At 40.5% G+C, this 18,487-nt stretch overlaps 1 protein-coding gene across 3 annotated transcripts in view; it reads right to left on the bottom strand.

The window, feature by feature from the left end:
- The window catches only part of LOC124132271 (G-protein coupled receptor dmsr-1-like), a 64,071-nt gene extending 61,117 nt beyond the window's left edge, over positions 1-2,954 (bottom strand). For all 3 annotated transcript variants that reach the window (XM_048394306.1, XM_046496118.2, XM_048394305.1), the window contains exon 1: positions 2,767-2,954. The gene's annotated coding sequence lies outside the window, so the exon portion shown is untranslated. The remainder of the gene's footprint in view (positions 1-2,766) is intronic.
- Between the last annotated feature and the right edge of the window lie 15,533 nt (positions 2,955-18,487).

Genomic DNA, 18,487 nt, shown 5'->3' on the forward strand with positions numbered 1-18,487 from the left:
ATTCTCATCAATTCGTGAGGAAAACTATCCCTTTCGAAGAAAATGTCAGTCACATTCATTTAAAATATCCGGGGTATATATACTTCCAAAATGACGTCTTTTGGTATGACACGGCTGGGAATCGAACCCCGAAGTTCTGCTGCCCGGGCGGACGCTCTACCTTTGAACCACGGAGGCGGTCTCATCTTCATGAAGTGCGATTCGATTACAGGTATACATTCAATATATCACATATATTGTTTAGAAAAACAACGGAGTTCGAAATGAGAATACAAAAGCATTATGGTATATATGTACATATTTTCGTCAATGAAAAATAACCTCACAGTGAAAATAGTGTCCAGCATTATTAATAAGACTGTAATAAAGTTACATTGGTTCATGTTTACTGCCCCGAGGGTTAAAACGATCGTGTGAACATCAAGGTGTATACTCTTGTGATATCATCTTTCAAATATCGACTAGTCCTGAGTGGTTTTCGAAGCAAACATGGACGCACCGATATAATGAGGTGTGTGAGAGGATTCATCTGTATTTAATACCGAACGATTGTCCCAAACATTAATTCTCCATGATGTGTGTATATTTTGCACCTGGAAGTTGGTGGAGATCGGGCTTTGATTAGCACAGCAACGTGGTGCTAACGGTAGTCGTTTTACCTACAGCCACACTTAGCACCAAGGCAATGCACAGACCGAGAGGCTGATCAAACATGTACAGAGGGTTGCTGTGATTGTTGAGTAAAACATGATTGATCTCTATGACAACTGTTGTTGACTTCCCATCTGATTCACTGCTACTGCGATTGAAGTGTGCGTCGAATGCTGTTCTGGATCCCGTTGCACAAAGCGGTCTCAGCGGTATGACGATCGTAACTCCTACAGTTTAAAATAGACTTTCGACAATAATAGCGCTGAGATCGCTGAGATCGCTTTGTGGAACTAACCCATGATTAATTAAAAGAGGAAATGTACCGGGAAGGTATTTATCTTGACGTACGTCAGTTGAGGTGGTTGGATGAGGTCGTAAGTGAGTATGTGAGTGAGTGAATGAGATCTTGGGCAGGTGGTTGAGTGAGTCGTTAAGTGACGGGGTGGGGGTGGGGGTGGGGGTGGGGGTTGTCTGGTTGTCAGAGACTGAATTATCAAAAGTGTTACCAGCTAGCCTGCACATCATTACAGTTAGGGTTTAGAAATTTATGAAATATTCAGCACTCGAGTCAAGCCTGATCAAAACTGAACATCCCCCGTGTGTGCTCATTCTCGTACCGGGGCGGTCGGGTAGGCTAGTGGTTAAAGCGTTCGCTCGTCACGCCGAAGACCCGGGTTCGATTCCCGACATGGGTACAATGTGTGAAGCCCATTTCTGGTGTCCCCCGCCGTGATATTGCTGGAATATTGCTAAAAGCGGCGTAAAACCATACTCACTCACTCATTCTCGTACCATGTACTCCTGTCACACGTAACACTTGGATTACCAGACCCGTCATGAACCAGTACACGTTGCTGCTACAGTGGCGTGCAGAAATGCTGTTATTTCATATTTATAAGAACGCTAACGTACCTATATTTTGATGCCCAAACCAAATGAAACAAATGCCAGAAAATACGTGGTGCAAACACTATCAAAAAAATAATCCAATCTAATATTGTGTTTGTATTTCGATATTACAGAACACTCTGCAGCATGACGCCGTCCTCCGAGTAGAAAACCATTCCAAATACACATATATATCTTTGTGGTTGTTTCAGACATGCGTGTTAATATATAAAGAGCAAAAAGATGTCTGGGAATGCTGCTTGCTGCTGGGGGTCGTTCTAAAGCATGGAGACGCTAAATGAGCAGTTTATGAGCGAAGGTCGTCTCACTAACAATTAAGAGATAAACACTGTTACTGTTGCATTACAGCATTTGGTAACGTGCCTTGCTTTCTGATGGAATTGTAAGCTATTCTAAAGCTCCCTGGTGATGGTTGTAATATTAGTGAGACAGTTACGATGTATATGCTACATCACCCAACAGGAGGAACAGTTTGTGGCGCTATTAGAAACAAAAAATATTCAACTCAAATATATCAGGTTGTATCTCCTTCTAGTCAGATGGTTTGTTTTGTATAATTTTCTTTTTGAAGAGTTGAAAAATAACCGTTTCGTTCATTTCAGGTCGTAAAATTGTAGCTCAGCAGGTGGTTCATAGACGCTGAATTTTGTTGTAGGTAAATGACATATATCGACAGCTTACATGCCTGCATGGAATGCATACAATCACAGCTGCTGATATGGACATTTCTTTTAAACATGTAGTTAAAGCATACGGTCAGTTCTTGTAAGCTAGGTATATGTTAAAAAGAGCCATATCAAGTGTTGTTGAAACAATTCCACGAGACGATATATATTCTTTATATGTATGAACATATGTGGCTCGTACATGCACGAATTAATAGAACGTAAAATGTTACTGACACGTAAAAACATTTTACTAAGTTTTCTTCTTATGAATGATTTAACTTTTCTAAGGTTGTTCTGCGAACGAATGTCATGTCAACACGCCGTCACAGGGACTTGGCAGAAGCTATCTCCTGCTGGGGCATTTCATGCGAATCGTTTGGGTACATTGAATAATAGATGGTGGCTAAAGTTGTATTGCTCGAACCAATTAATGATACATCCATCAGTTGCTGCGTCAACTGATGCTCAAATATTCTAAGAACTATCAATAACTATTTATTAGCGTTTATGTGAAAGCAATATATATCAGCATCCTTACCTGTAAGACCATTTGCAGAGCGAATGCCTAAGGTAAGTCCTCAAATGCTGTCTCTCTGTATTGGTTGTGAAGTAGAGAAACTAGAACTCCGAATGCTGCCACGACTCAGGCGTGCAATCCACTGAAGATTCTAACGCCTTACGCGCGAGTGTGAGGCAGTTCCCCGCCAACTCGCGGGTAACGCTACCACGCTACCTCAGCGTTCGTAAATTGACAAACGCGCGATCGATCTGTAATGATACCACGTGGCACTACCTACTGCACTGGTGAATAAACGAGAGTCCCATTGGGTAGGAAACGAAAGGATGCACAGATTAAATCAATGCTAAGCGGCAGTTGTAGCATGTTAACCGTCACAATTCCTACATCCGTATATATTACCAAAACCCTATCACGTCAACGACCAAATGAGTCTGACAAATGGTGATTTGCAAATGGCTTTGAACTGCGTTCTTCAAAGCGTTATTGACACGATTTTAAATTGTGTTTTTTACAATAAATGAAGTTAATCATATATGCTGTTTGTGTAGAAAATGATACGATTCCATAAGCAATGAGTACAGGTGAAGCGTAGAATAGTTATAGGTGTCATTACGTGCAGTCAAATAATTGCATTATTCATCGGGCTCTAAAGTAGAACGATTAATCAATCGATAAAGTACCTTACTGTTTAAATAGTAATCGAATCAGTTCATCAGGAAATGATTAAACGGGTTTATTTGATTTCTTTATTGACTAGTAAGACCACCAAGTCAGTGTTTCAGTAAACACTATGACAACGGCAATGACAATATTTTTCAGCAATAAGTACAAATGTTCAAGCGCAGTTGCTCGATACTCTTTCATAAGGTAAATTAAACTAATATAGCGCTTGCACGGTGTTTAGGTCAACAAGTCTTGAACGCAACACATTAAAACGTCAGCGCCTTAGAATTTATCCTTCTCGTATCTCGTGTCACGGGAAGATAACGATTCCACACAAACTGAAAACGAACACAAATGGCTACATTATCGAGCAATTGTAAAATTAAGGCACGCGACCAGTTGTTTGTATATCGGATAAGCATAATACCCCAGATGAGCTGCCAGAATCACGTTTAGTGTGTGGAGGGTAAGAACATTACACAGCGAATAATATCAAACATATGATACAGTACAGATCTAAGAAACATATTTCCCTAAACTAATTGGAGCATACGGTCATCTGCAAAGTATGTCGTATGTCTCCGACCTTACGTTTATTCTTGGAACCCAAATGACAAGTAGTGTCCACGGCTAACAAGAAGTTAACTTAAAGTCACTATGTTTGTTGTTTTCGTTGCACTCTGCAACATTCCAGCTTTTTGACGGCTGTCTGTAAATAATCGAGTCTGGACCAGATAATCCACTGATTGACACCAGGAGCATCGATGTACACAATTGGGATACAATGACATGTATCAAAACATTCAGCGAGCCTGACCACCCGACAAGCATTGTAGCCTCGTACAACAAGCATGGGTTGCTGAAGACCAGTTCTAACCCAGATCTTCACGAGTTTGGTCACTGTGAGAGGGACTTTCTCGTCACATGCTCACACCATGAAAGAAGCTATGTGAAATAGCATGTGGATAAAGCAGTCAGCCAGCTGTAAAATATAGAAGAAAAATTACGCCTATTTTCATGTGAGCCAATTTGTACCAGTGATAGTAGTAGACAATGGCTTCCGCCATAGTTACTTATATCGAGTGTACACTGTTACGTTAAACGTTAGATATACTTCTAGTGAGACCAAAGAGAATATGATTATCCTGTTAAACATGATAGATGATACACTGTCATATATATCAGATGGCAGGGATTCCTTTGTACGTAAGTCTCTTATGTCTGAATTCCCGATAGATACAAAGGATCACAAGGAACTCTCCAGTTCCCCTCATTTGGTAGTGCAGACATTTCCCCATTTTGTTTAATTCCTGTCTTGGTGGTGAGTGTTAAGTTGACAGAAGGAAGAGTATTGACTAAACGTGCAAAGTCAAAACAACAGAAAGAATAAAGTGTTAAAAGAGTAAGCAAATACTACCTAAACTATTTACTTCAAATGTCGATATACAGCAATCGCAACTTTCACAGATAAAAAAGAGACAACTCCTCTGAGATATGTTTAAGTGCCAAAAAAGTTTAATAACGTCTGTGAAATTATAAAATCCGTGGAAAATATTGACGTGAACAAAAAGGTGTTTACAACAGTTAAGGGAAATGGCCACCCGTCGATAAATGTCGATAACTTGAAAGGTTTCATCTGCTTATCCAACAGCGCTAAAGAACAGTTACATGGACGCGCATTTCACAATGTCAACATGTCGCCCGAAGAAACAAATGTATTTTGAAACCGACTGCCCAAGTAGTCTTATTCGCATTACGTCAAGTTTTGTCTTGAACAAAACGCCATGGTCCTTGAAATGAGTAAGCCCGAAGGCAACATTCTCCATGACAGGTGTGTCAATTATGTATAGTTTCTTCGCCACGAATGTACATGTACACTCAAGGTAATAACACACTGCACCTACAGTGCATCTTGAAATAACATGACTCTTTTACACAAATTAATCGTTTAGGGATAAGGGCACTTAAAAGTTAATAAATCTCAAATTTCCCTTGCTCCAGGCTTCCCAGCTTGCGTCTAGTAATGCTGATACTGTGAATCAATCGATGTTGTGTACTTCTATCTACACACGACGACTGCCTGCCGAGAGATGACCTTGGCTTGAGTAAAACAGTGTAGCCTGCGTATCGCATCATCCGCTGTGCCCCAAAATACGCTCGTTGGTCAGTGGGACATTCAGCCAAATGCGCTCACATTACGATGGAATGGTAAATGTAGTGCAGGAGAACACCTGTCCTCCATACCAGCATGCTGGTTCACGGAGAAGCACAACACATCTTTGAAATACTATGCGTGTCTCTGACATTCCTGGTATATAACTTTGCCTCCCCATCGTTTAGACCATCTCTGATACATACGTTACAACGTGTTTATTGGACCAGTCATGATGTGTCTTGGTCGAAGTGACCGCCCGCAACAGAGTGTCCGACAGTAAAGGACCGCCAGTCATTGCAACGGTTCAAATGCTATATCAGGTGCTTCCGTGTTCTGTAATGTTGGCGAATAATTACAGCTCTCTTGTGATAATTTAATGTACCAAATGAAATACCAACCGAAACATTTTGTATTCTCTTGTGGTAAAAATTATACTGCCCATCTGAACATAATCAAATGACGGCTTTGATAGTCCCTACATACATATACGTTTTTGTGAGGCAGAATTCATTTTATTCAGCAGTAATAGCGACATCGATCTCATTAACATATACACTACACTCGTGGGCTTTGTGCTGCATCAGATGTGAGGGTGAGGGGGTACAGGATGGGATCATTCCAAAGTGAATAAACTGCTAATAGATAACATTTTGATGAGAAAAAAACTAACTAAAACAGGAGAAACATATGTATTCCTGTTCAGGGCTCTATAATTGCTATTATTCCAGTCACCCTGTTGTCAACACGCGCACACATTTAGTGATAAGTACTCGTTAAGGGCCTCACAAAATCATAAAGAAATGTGAAGAATGCTCTGTCAACAGCAACACGCGACGGGCCCCAGCAGCACGGAACTCATGTGACCTGCATCACACACGAGCAACTCGCACACTATAAATACAGACTACAAGGAGTTATTGTATATTTTTCAAATACTTCCCCTAACACAGTGCTTTGTGAAAGTTTAAAATGAGATATGTGAATTTTAAGTTTTAGAAAGTAGGGTATGTAGTTAGAGAGACCTATGAAGATCCGGGTTGGAATTGGTTGTATCAATCCAGAATACAAACATTAGAGACTCACGTACAAACGAATTCCTGCCATCTGATATGTATGAAAGTTTATCACATATCTTGTATACCAGGAATATCATATTCTATCTGGTCTCACTAGAAGTATATCTAACGATTAACGTAACAGTGTACACTTGGGATAAGTAACAATGGCGTCCGCCATTGTCTACTACTATCACTGGAACAAATTTAGCTGACATGTAGATAGGGCGTAATTTTACTTCTATATTTTCAGCTGTTTGGCTGCTTTATCCACATGCTATTTAACAAAGCTTCTTTCATGGTGTGAGCATGTGACGAGAAAGTCCCTCTCATAGTGACCAAACTCGTGAAGATCTGGGTTAGAAATGGTCTTCAGCAACCCATGCTTGTTGTAAGAGGCGACCATGCTTGTTGTAAGAGGCGACTAACGGGATCGGGTGGTCAGGCTCGCTGACTTTTTCGATACATGTCGTTTGTATCCCAATTGTGTACATCGATGCTTATGGTGTAAATCACTGGATTGTCTGGTCCAGACTCGATTATTTACAGACAGCCGTCATATAGCTGGAATATTGCTGAGTGCGGCGTAAAACAACAAACAAACCAAACAAAATTAGAGGACATACGTTGTTGACTTCCAAATTGAAAAATAAGTTGAGGCAGAAGTCTATACGGAAAAGAAATCAGTGTGATACCAACAAACAACAAAGAAATGGTATACAATTAACGATTGTATTATACAATAACTAGGTTTACAAATCAATACAAAATTACTGCGAAGTTATTACAATGTCAGTACACAACACAAAAGCAGTACGTAATTCAATGGCAGTATAAAATACAGTGGTGACAGCAATGTGTCAATGATAATACTATTCACCCTGCAGCAACAGTGGTCAAGCTTCCAACATAAAGGTCTAAGCTGGAAAACGTAATCTTCACACAACCGCTGGTCTTGATGTAATGTGAAATGAGATTAGTCTAGTTGTTCTAGAAGATTCCATATTACACTTGAATCCCAAGGCATCTAAATATAATAACTTTCACATCATTAGATAGCACAACATTCCTGACAACTAACCATTGGTATGAACACAAGGCTATGAACTTCTATTCAATCTCAACAGAAACAATGTAAAACATTGTTTAAGGATAAATTACACTGCCATAATACAACGTGTACTGGTAAATGTCGGCACACGAAGGAGAAGTTCAATGTTCTCCACAGAAAAGGAGGCGACCCATGCTACCTTAAGTATTTAGACTATTGTCACATCTAAGTGCTCAAACACAAGGATGTCATAGCATCTTGACGTGGTACACATCACTTAACAGTACTTTAGAGCCAAATGTCAAGCTCTGTTGATGTAACTCATTTTCGCAACTACAATTTTTAAGTGGCTGTCGTTTTCTGTCTGCTATGTTTTGCCACACTTGCTTTAAATATGTTAGGGACCACAACACGACATTTTACGCTCATCAAGTAAATTCAGTATTTGAAATTGGCTACCTGTCGGGTTAATGAAAGAAGTGCCTTTTAATATTGGCTTTCGTGCTGATGGGTTTATCAGCAACTCACTGTCTAACAATGTCTGACTTGATAACAGTGGCGGTGCAATTAGAATTCTAAATTGTCATGGTAGAACATGACCTGTTACCTCAGCGCTAGTTATAGGGCCACAAGACCATGTCTGACGCTATTCACGAAGGCATTCATTGCAGGAAATCAAGTCCTCTGTTAGAGTTAACCTCTGTATCCCCTGTCTTTATATCGACGTTTTCCTGACTACACTTGGAGTATACGCGTTATTGCCGTGTGCAGCGCAGTACAACCCATCGCCTCTCGTTCATTATTTCAATCGTAGGACGAACCGTTGCATGCTCACTGTACACCACGAGATCTTTCAGAATTCCAACAACACACATAACGTGCCATCCCTCTGTTAATCTTGGGTAACCCTTATATTACCCCCACCAAAACGATATTGTACGGAGTATTTAGAAACGGGCTTAGTCACTCCGTCACGACATCATACGACTCTGTATGGATTCCAGAATAGAGATGGTCCTCAGCTACCTATACTGATTGTGAAAGGTGATAACATGGACGATCAGGCACAGTGATTTGGTTGATTGTGTGACATTGATGATAATACCAATCACTGTTTTGTCTGGTCCAGTCATATAGCATGAATATTAGTATGTGCGGTATTGACTAACAAATCAATATCGATTCAAGAATGATTTTTTTCTTGGTTGTATTTTGTGAAGAAAATATTTTTTATAGTGTTCAGAAAGTGTAATACTATGTACCATGACCATGGTTACCATCCAATGATCGCTATCTATTGAAAGGTACCATTACCAGGTACCATTAAAATCTTTTGACTGACCTGCAAAATTGACAAGAATTAAACATAGTTTTAAGCAAATCCATCTTAATATGGGAGTATGTGTTTCCTTGTGACCACTAGTATATTTTGAATCCAAAACAGTTCGGACTAGTAAAAACAGCGACACAAAGAGAACACACTGTCACCGTAGTTCGAATATACCCATGTCACGGTCTAGTGACCGCTCTAGACCCAGGCTGTATTCCCAGTACCTCTCGGCAAAGTCCGGCGGTCGTCGTGGTACAGTGTCAGTACAATCTGTATTAGAGTATTAGTGGCCAAACTATTTCATTCTCTTGTGATCTTATGGCACTCTCAAACCATGTATGACTTGTTGTATGTTATCTCTGTTTGCTACCTTATTTTTGTATTGAAAATGTTTTTGTAGCGGTGATTTTCAAACTTAGGGGAATTTATATGTACACTCAGGTATTTCTCATGTATTTATGATCATTTTTGCCTCATCAATACTTGTACATACCTTGTTGTACATCTTGATACCGTTGGATAGCTTATGTTCAGCGCGTTATTTGGATACTTACATCTTAAATATGGATATAGGAGTTAGTTTGCTATTCGTGTTTTTCCCGTGTGTAGAAACACACGTTGGCTAAGCGCTCTGGTCCAGGAGAGATTGTCCCTTCTGAGGTCCGCGCGCTGTATATATATTTACTTTGTAAGATCTTGTGTCTTTACCCCCCAAGATCGGCTAGGCTGTTTGGGTCGGTTTGCTACGGGTTGGTTTCGCTTGAAACCCAGGCTTCCTAAGTAGGTAGTTTCGGGATACTGTTGGATCTAGTTTCTGACTCAGTCTGGTTGTACTGAACTTAACTTAGTAGCTAGGGTTTGTAATACTCTATCTGTGTTTATTTCCCGTTATTTAACACAGCCGAGGTTATTCACTCATTAGAGTGTTAAGTTAATTGACACAGGGGTTAATACGAGCTACTCCCATTTTATTACTGTAATACAGTGGCTTAGCTAAGCAACTATTTGTGCTGCATTAATTAATCAGTGATCTTTTTCAGCGCAGATTGGACATAAACTGATCTTTTATTGTCACCTAGTTGCACAATTAGCTGTTATTAATAAACCTGTGAACCTATTACCACGTTTTTATTATTAATTTATTCTTATTTAATGACAACCCTGATCACTGGAGCACAGCTCCATGGCACAGACTCACACATGCGCGCACACGCACGCACGCACGCACGCACACGCACACACGCACGCACGCACGACCGAACGAACGCAATAATCTTCAACCCGATGTAAAGGCAACTCTACCTCACCCCTCTACTGAGGCTTTTTTAAATGAACACATTGAATATATGGTCCATGTGTCCAAGTATAGATCACCATTGGAATACTCAGCTATATAACGGCGGTCTGAAAATATACGAGTTTGGACCAGGCAAACCAGTGGTGGACATCATGAGCATCGTGATATGATGCCATGCATCAAAATAGTCAGCAAGTCAGCTCACCCGATCACGTTTACCGCCTCTTACGACAAGCCTGACTTGCTGTAGATCAATTCTAAACCATGTTTCACTGGGCTAACATAACCCATAAAGTTATTAATAGTCAAAGCATCTTCTGTAACAACTGGCACGTACTGTAGCAAGACAATGATGACGGAACTTATTACTTTTTACATGCACCTGTCAAAATTACTTTGTATCTATGTTAAAGCTCATTAGTAAACCTTTCAAAAACGATTGATTTGTCAACATACTGCCGCTACACTGTCATAAAACTCGCATTACATTCAACATGCACCTGTCAAAATGTAAAAAGAAACGCAAAGCCAGATTTGTGTGAGGTAGGAAAATACATTTATACAAGGAACCGTACATGGTATTGAGCCGGAATGTTGTGGAGAGAACACTTGGTGATTGTAGTTATCTCAGTTATCGGCACATAGGAAAAGTCCAAGGTGAAGGTCAGCTACCATCAATAACGCTATGTCCCCAGTGTGAATCGATAGCGGCCTGACGTCTCCTGGAAGAGACGAGTATGCGAATCACATCCTGGGGAATGGTAGCACATTCGGTCTGCAACGCACAAGCCGACTGCTGCAACTTTTGGGTTGCGGTTGACGTTGGCGAAGCCGACTATCCAATTCATCCCACAGGTGCTCTGTCGGGTTCAAATCCGGGGATCTGAAGGGCCAGGGGAGAACATCAACGTTGTTATTGTGTAAACAGGCTCTTGTGATCCGGGGATCTGGAGGGCCAGGGGAGAAAATCATCGTTGTTGTTGTGTAGACAGGCTCTTGTGATCCGAGGATCTGGAGGGCCAGGGGAGAACATCAACGTTGTTGTTGTGTAGACAGGCTCTTGTGATCCGGGGATCTGGAGGGCCAGGGGAGAACATCAACGTTGTTGTTGTGTTGACAGGCTCTTGTGATCCGAGGATCTGGAGGGCCAGGGGAGAACATCAACGTTGTTGTTGTGTAGACAAGCTCTTGTGATCCGGGGATCTGGAGGGCCAGGGGAGAACATCAACGTTGTTGTTGTGTAGACAGGCTCTTGTGATCCGGGGATCTGGAGGGCCAGGGGAGAACATCAACGTTGTTGTTGTGTAGACAGGCTCTTGTGATCCGGGGATCTGGAGGGCCAGGGGAGAACATCAACGTTGTTGTTGTGCAGACAGGCTCTTGTGATCCGGGGATCTTGAGGGCCAGGGGAGAAACATCAACTTTGTTGTTTTGTTTAGACAGGCTCTTGTGATCCGGGGATCTGGAGGGCCAGGGGAGAACATCAACGTTGTTCTTGTGTAGACAGGCTCTTGTGATCCGGGGATCTGGAGGGCCAGGGGAGAACATCAACGTTGTTATTGTGTAGACAGGCTCTTGTGATCCGGGGATCTGGAGGGCCAGGGGAGAACATCAACGTTGTTATTGTGTAGACAGGCTCTTGTGATCCGGGGATCTGGAGGGCCAGGGGAGAACATCAACGTTGTTATTGTGTAGACAGGTTCTTGTGATCCGGGGATCTGGAGGCCCGTGGAGAACATCAACGTTGTTATTGTGTAAACAGGCTCTTGTGATCCGGGGATCTTGAGGGCCAGGGGAGAACATCAACGTTGTTGTTGTGTAGACAGGCTCTTGTGATCCGGGGAGCTGGAGGGCCAGGGGAGAATATCAACGTTGTTGTGTAGACAGGCTCTTGTGATCCGGGGATCTGGGGGGCCAGGGGAGAACATCAACGTTGTTGTTGTGTAGACAGGCTCTTGTGATCCGGGGATCTGGAGGGCCAGGGGAGAACATCAACATTGTTGTTGTGTAGACGGGCTCTTGTGATCCGTGCTGAAAGGGGTCGAGCGTTGTCCTGCTGGAATACACTGTTGCCATTGGCTGCATTTGGGAGGACGTGTGGTAGGAGAATTTCGTTGATGTATCTCTGAGCCAGAAGATTAGCCTTGGATATAGACCAAACAGGTCCTGCCTCGATCGCCGTAGACATCATAACGCTACCCCTGCCAAATCTGTCCACTTCCTGTACGCAGGTTCTACCTGGTGTAAGGTTTTCCCCGACGTCTGTAAACCCATGCTCTTCCATCCCCCTGAAGGAGGAAAAATCTTGATTCTTCGCTGAAACCAGACATCTCTCCATTGCAGTTGAGTTGATACCAATGCAGTCGCTGTTGATGATATTGTCGAATCAATATGACGCTTCGAATAGGACGTCTTGCTCGACGATTCTTTTGGAAAGACATTTGAAAATTTCTTGTAGGATCACTTAACTGTGGTTTTGAAAAAGGCAAACTTTCCATTTCTCAAAAATTAGGACTTATAACCTGTATTCCTAAGGGAAATAAGCCAAAACCGTATTTAAAGAATTGGCGCCAAATTTCGTAACTATCTGTATTTTAGAAAATAGCTTCTTTAGCAATATCACGTCGTATTAAATCAGTTCTTGACCCATTAATAAATGAAGACCAGAAAGGATTTATGTCGGGTGGATACATTGGAGATATTACAAGACAAATATATGACTTAATAGAATATTCTGATACCTACCAAATTCCTGGCCTTCTTTTGTGAGACGACTTTGAGAAAGCTTTCGATACGGTTGAATTGCCCTTCCTACACAAGGTTTTAACGTTTTTTAACTTTGGACAATCTATACAAAAATGGGTAAAGGTATTTTATAGCGATATTAAATCTAGTGTTCTCGTAAATGGTTTTGGCTCAGCTACCTTTAACATTTCTAGGGGTTGTCGTCAGGGGGACCCTTTATCCCCTTATCTGTTTATCCTTTGTGCGGAAATATTAGCAATTATGATAAGAAACAATGCAAATATAAAAGGAATTAAGGTAGATAATTTTGAATACCTATTAAATCAGTTTGCTAATGACACATCATGCGTCTTAGATGGTTCAGAACGCAGTCTACAATCAGTGCTACAAGTACTAACATTTTTTGCAAGATTCTCCGGACTTAAAGCCAATGTCGATAAAACAAGAATTATTTGGTTTGGTTCCAAAAAACGCAGTAGAATGAAATATGCCACAATTGGAAGCTAAATTGGGATCAAGGTAACTTTGAACTCCTTGGGATAAAATTGAGAAATTGGGAAAAATGAAGTTGAGACACTTTGAGACACTCATGCATATCTGGTCTGTCGGAAACCTATAACCTCTTGGAAGGATCACTGTATTAAAATCTCTAATCATGCCAAAACTAAACCATCTTTTTGCATCTGTACCTAACCCCCTAGAAAGTGTAATTGAAAAATTTGAAAAAAAACATGCTTTAGATTTATATGGGAAAATAAACCAGATAAAATAAAAAGGGCTGAACTCACCTGCGGTATGAAAGATGGAGGATTAAATGCTCCTAAACTTAAAGAAATTATACAGTCTCAAAAAATCACAGTAATTAAACGATATTATAAACAGACATCTAAATGGGGCAAATTATTCAAAGCCAATTTACCGAAACTAGGTTCTGCAGAAATATTTGAATATAATTGTTCGAATCTTAAAGATACTCTCAGTCCGTTGATTCGTAATACGTTTTACAGCGATCTTCCCTCAGCCTGGTGGGATTTTACATCCATTGTCAACACATCTAAGTTAGTTACTAATACCATAGCCTCAGAAATAATTTGGAACAATAAAAATATTCTTATTGAGAATTAAAGTAGTTCACTATCCAAATTGGAGCGATAGTGGTGTACACTGTCAATGACCTTTTGTGCAAAAACGGAAACTTTCTATAATATGAACAGTTTAAAGACAAATGCAATGTGAACACCAACTCTTTAAGATATAGAGGAATAATAAGCGCACTAAAACAGTATTGCTCAATACACTTTGTCGACTTTAAGGACATAAAGACCTTTCAAAAGCCATTTATACCTACATATCTCTCTGAACTACTGAATGGCAATAGCCAGTCATACTACAGAACCTTGATTACAAAATTTAATGTCAATAACCAACATTGTGCAAAATGGAACCATATTTTAAAAAACGATCTCGATTTAAGCGTGTGGCATACTTCTAACCATATACCATTCCGATGCACAAAAGATACTGAACTACAATGGTTCCGGTTTAAAGTATTACATCATATACTACCAACAAACAGAAGACTTTTTATAAGGCGACTAGTTGAATCGGAGACATGTAGTTTTTGTTCAAATAGCATAGAATTTGTTTCCCATGCACTGGCAGACTGTAGCAAAGTGAAACCCATATGGCAAAAACTGGAAGAGTGGCTATCAGACGAAATTCAAGTTAAGCTCCCATTAATAAGAAAAAAACATTCTGCTTGGATTTGATCAGCGACACAACGATCCTATAAATGTAATTATCTTCCTTTGCAAATTCGTATTTTTTAAATATAGATATTCAAAAAAGGTACCGAACTTCCAGTTTAAGAAAAAGAGATTTACAAATATTACATGCTAACAAAATACACAGCTCTCATAAGTAATAGTATCCATAAATTCTACAAATTTTGGTCATCTTATCATCTTTTGTTTCCCACACAATAATTCTGTTCTCAACTTTTGTTTACTGCCTATGTATTACATTGTATACCCCATGTGTAAAAATGCAACAGAAATAAAAAGTTATAAAAAAACCCCGTCTTGCTCGGTCTGGTCGGACATTCTACGCAGACCGGGGATTTGGGATGCGGTTGAGGTGGCTGTGGTCGTCCTTTCACGTAGGTGGCGCAGTTGGATGTAGCGATCTTGGGTGGGGTTGGTTTCTCTTGGTCGTCCCGACCTTGACGGATCACGTGTTAACCAATTCTGTTGAAACCGATCCCAATGCTTTACGATGGTGCTGGGCGCGACAGTGAAAACCCTGGCTACAGCTGATTGTGATTCCCCTGCCAGAAAGCGGCCTATGACGATGTTTCTTTGCACTTCTGTTAATCTTGGCATGTTGTTGACCTGTCACTGTTCGATTGACGCAGATGCCAAGCAATCAAAAACGCTGCACTTTACTACCATTCATAGTGCTGCTGCACTTGCAGTGCATGCAGCTGCATGGCCCTTCTGTTAATGCACTCGGTGCGTTTTTCCGAATCGTACGTGTTTCCCGACTGATGTCCTTGTTGTGATCTATTTGATCCGGGAAATTTGTCACTGATGTTATAACACATTAAATCTCTTCATTTTGCACATCTTTTCCGCTAATTTTGCTTTTATGGCCAAAAATATCCGTATTTTTTCAGAGCATATCTTCATATAGATGTTGCAGCTCATTAATAAACCTGTGAAAAACAAAGATTGATTTGGATTTCCATGTTACACAAATTGTCTGTCATGAAAGAATTGTTCATATTTATTTAAGTTTCTTCGTACGTTTTCAACTTCCGGTTAATAATCAACCAAAAGTATTTGTTTATGAAAGTGATGGAATTGATTGTTATGGCGCAATAGTCAAAGCACTATGTGTGTCAATAGCCGTAAAAAGTCAAAGACGCTTTAAATAATTTCCAGATTGAGATAATGGCCCTCGTGATCTAAAGGTCAACAAGTCGTCTTGAGTGGAAACGCATCGCAAATGACTTTAAGAAAAATGAAAACGCGACCAAGCTACATGAAACGTTCATGGTTGCTGTCTAAATGTTTACTCATTTTGCCATTGGTGAATGATCACATGGATTAGTCTTGATGAGTCCTTTCTCCTGCCGCGGCTTCATAGAATCCCTGACTTCACCGTTCTCAATTATGATCGTCGTTTCAGGCGTTTTCATTACAGATATGGTGCATTCCGAAGCAGGAGGAATGTTGTGTGACAACATACTTCTCCGTATCAATGTTAAGATCAATGATGATGCATGTGTTACTTTAGCCCTAGGTTAAACGAATCCAAACTATCAATGTGAAGACATTACCTTGATGCACAACCATTCGGAATTGTGATAGAGTTCGCTAAAGATCTAAGTAACTTTAACGATATTAATTTTTGCGATCAAAGTTTTCAAAAGTCTATATTCGAAAGAGCTCAGTTATGTCGCTGTTACGTCACGGTTTCACATGCAAACTGTCAACCATTCGACATTTGAAAGAACGACCAAATACCCTGGATATTTTGGAAAACTGTGTGTAACATAATCGTAATCACGTGGCCAAATATGTCCACACGAAAAAATATAAATTACTTTCCTTCTGATTAACCATAATGTTGCTGAAGAATGCTCAGTGCGAATGCTGCAAATGATAGTATTTACTATATTCGGGGTCTTGAGTTTCTGTATTAATCAGATTATCAATACTCAATACCGTTAAAAAGCGAAAACATTATTTTAGCTGAACATTGAACTTTGCTTTAGTGTTTGCGTGAACACAAAGGTTGAAGAAGGCCATGTGAATATGACCAAGATGTGCACCTGTTGAGGGCCCACTTGTTTCGTGCGTCGTTTAAAACGATTCCCCACTTGTGTTAATTGGTTTAAATCTGGATTAGCTGCTGATCAATAAAGGGGGTAATGCTGCTGCTTGACGTCTCTTAGTGTGATGGTGGACGTTATTTTACAGGAAGCCAATTGGCTTTACACGCTGGTTTAGACACGTTAATGCTTGGCCCAACTTATGGATTGTTATCTTCAAACTAACAGGGCATATGGTGGGGATATGCAGTATGTACTCTTATCTGAGAAAAGAATCGTCCTCCACTGCTGATGACATCATCATAATGTTGACTAACACACTGAAGTTTGTGGGGAAGTGTAAAAATTGGCCAAAACCGTCCTAAACATCTGAGCACCGATAACTTCACTTTGAAACCTGCTGTGTTGTTTCCTTTAGCATATATCTAACCACGTATCAAAGCCATCGACTGAACATTTCAAATGTATTACAGGTACTTCATATTCATTTTTTTGTAGTGGAGTATTCCTTTATACTTACTGGTCATTTTGATGTTCATGCATGTTTGCTCTTTCGTAAACAAAGTGCCAAGTGTCCTTCAATTACCTCTACGTTACCTCACGTGTCTGCGGTGTTCCAACTTCGGTTCAGTAAATTCAATTGGACATGTACTCTTAGGGCACTTTACCCAGAATTCAACGCTTTAAGATGATGTCGGGTGGTATTATTTCTGTTTATATGTGACAAGACAAGTCGGTACTGTGCTGTCAAAGGCACTCTGCATGTCTTGGTATTTTCCCACGTACAATTTCGTAAAGATGCCTAGTAAACATTGGAAGAATTGGCCATTTCAAGGTGACATGGAGATCCAAAGAGTTATCTTCCTGTCACATGTGAATACAACTACGCTACCAGTTGTGTGTATGAACTTCTTCCTCGCCAACTTCACCTTGCTCACAACCAGCAAATCCCAGCTAAGGTACGTATCTTCCTCCCTGGGGACGCCTCGGCCTCCTCGACCATTTGAGTGTTTCCCGAAACCTGCTTAAATGTATTCTTTATGATAAATCATATTACTTTGCGATAATTCCTGTTCATAATCCAATTGGTACGACAGTGGACCTGTGTTTATCACATAAATACAATTGAGCATCAACCAGAAAGTCGGCATATAGAGTAAATGGAAACACGAATCCCGCGAAAAGCTGTCACTCAACATGACAAGGTAAAGGAATCTGAAAAAAACCACTATCCTTGTACCCGCCAAGTCGTTGCCGTCCTTATCCAGCTTTAAATGGAGATGGACATGTTGTGTTGTCCTTTTACGCTGACATTCCGTTCACAGACGACCCTCGTGAAACCCTCAGCGATATAACTGGATCGACATCAATTTCAAGATGTGGTTAAATGATATGTCTGGACGAAATCAGACCGCTCTTGTCGTAAATCTTGTCGTAAAGGGGTAACTTTTGACCTTATATCGCCACACCTGTGTCCTACTGTGACATTCGATCCATTGAGCTGAAATTGCTTTAAGTAACAGTTCCATTGACTGTACGTTCATAGTCACAAATGTCCTTAAACGCTCCGTGCCTCTTTGATCTTTGTAGTGTGAATGTTTTGGAAAA

This window comes from Haliotis rufescens, unplaced genomic scaffold (genome assembly GCF_023055435.1).
Source record: "Haliotis rufescens isolate VD_foot unplaced genomic scaffold, xgHalRufe1.0.p SCAF_13, whole genome shotgun sequence".
Lineage (NCBI taxonomy): Eukaryota > Metazoa > Mollusca > Gastropoda > Lepetellida > Haliotidae > Haliotis > Haliotis rufescens.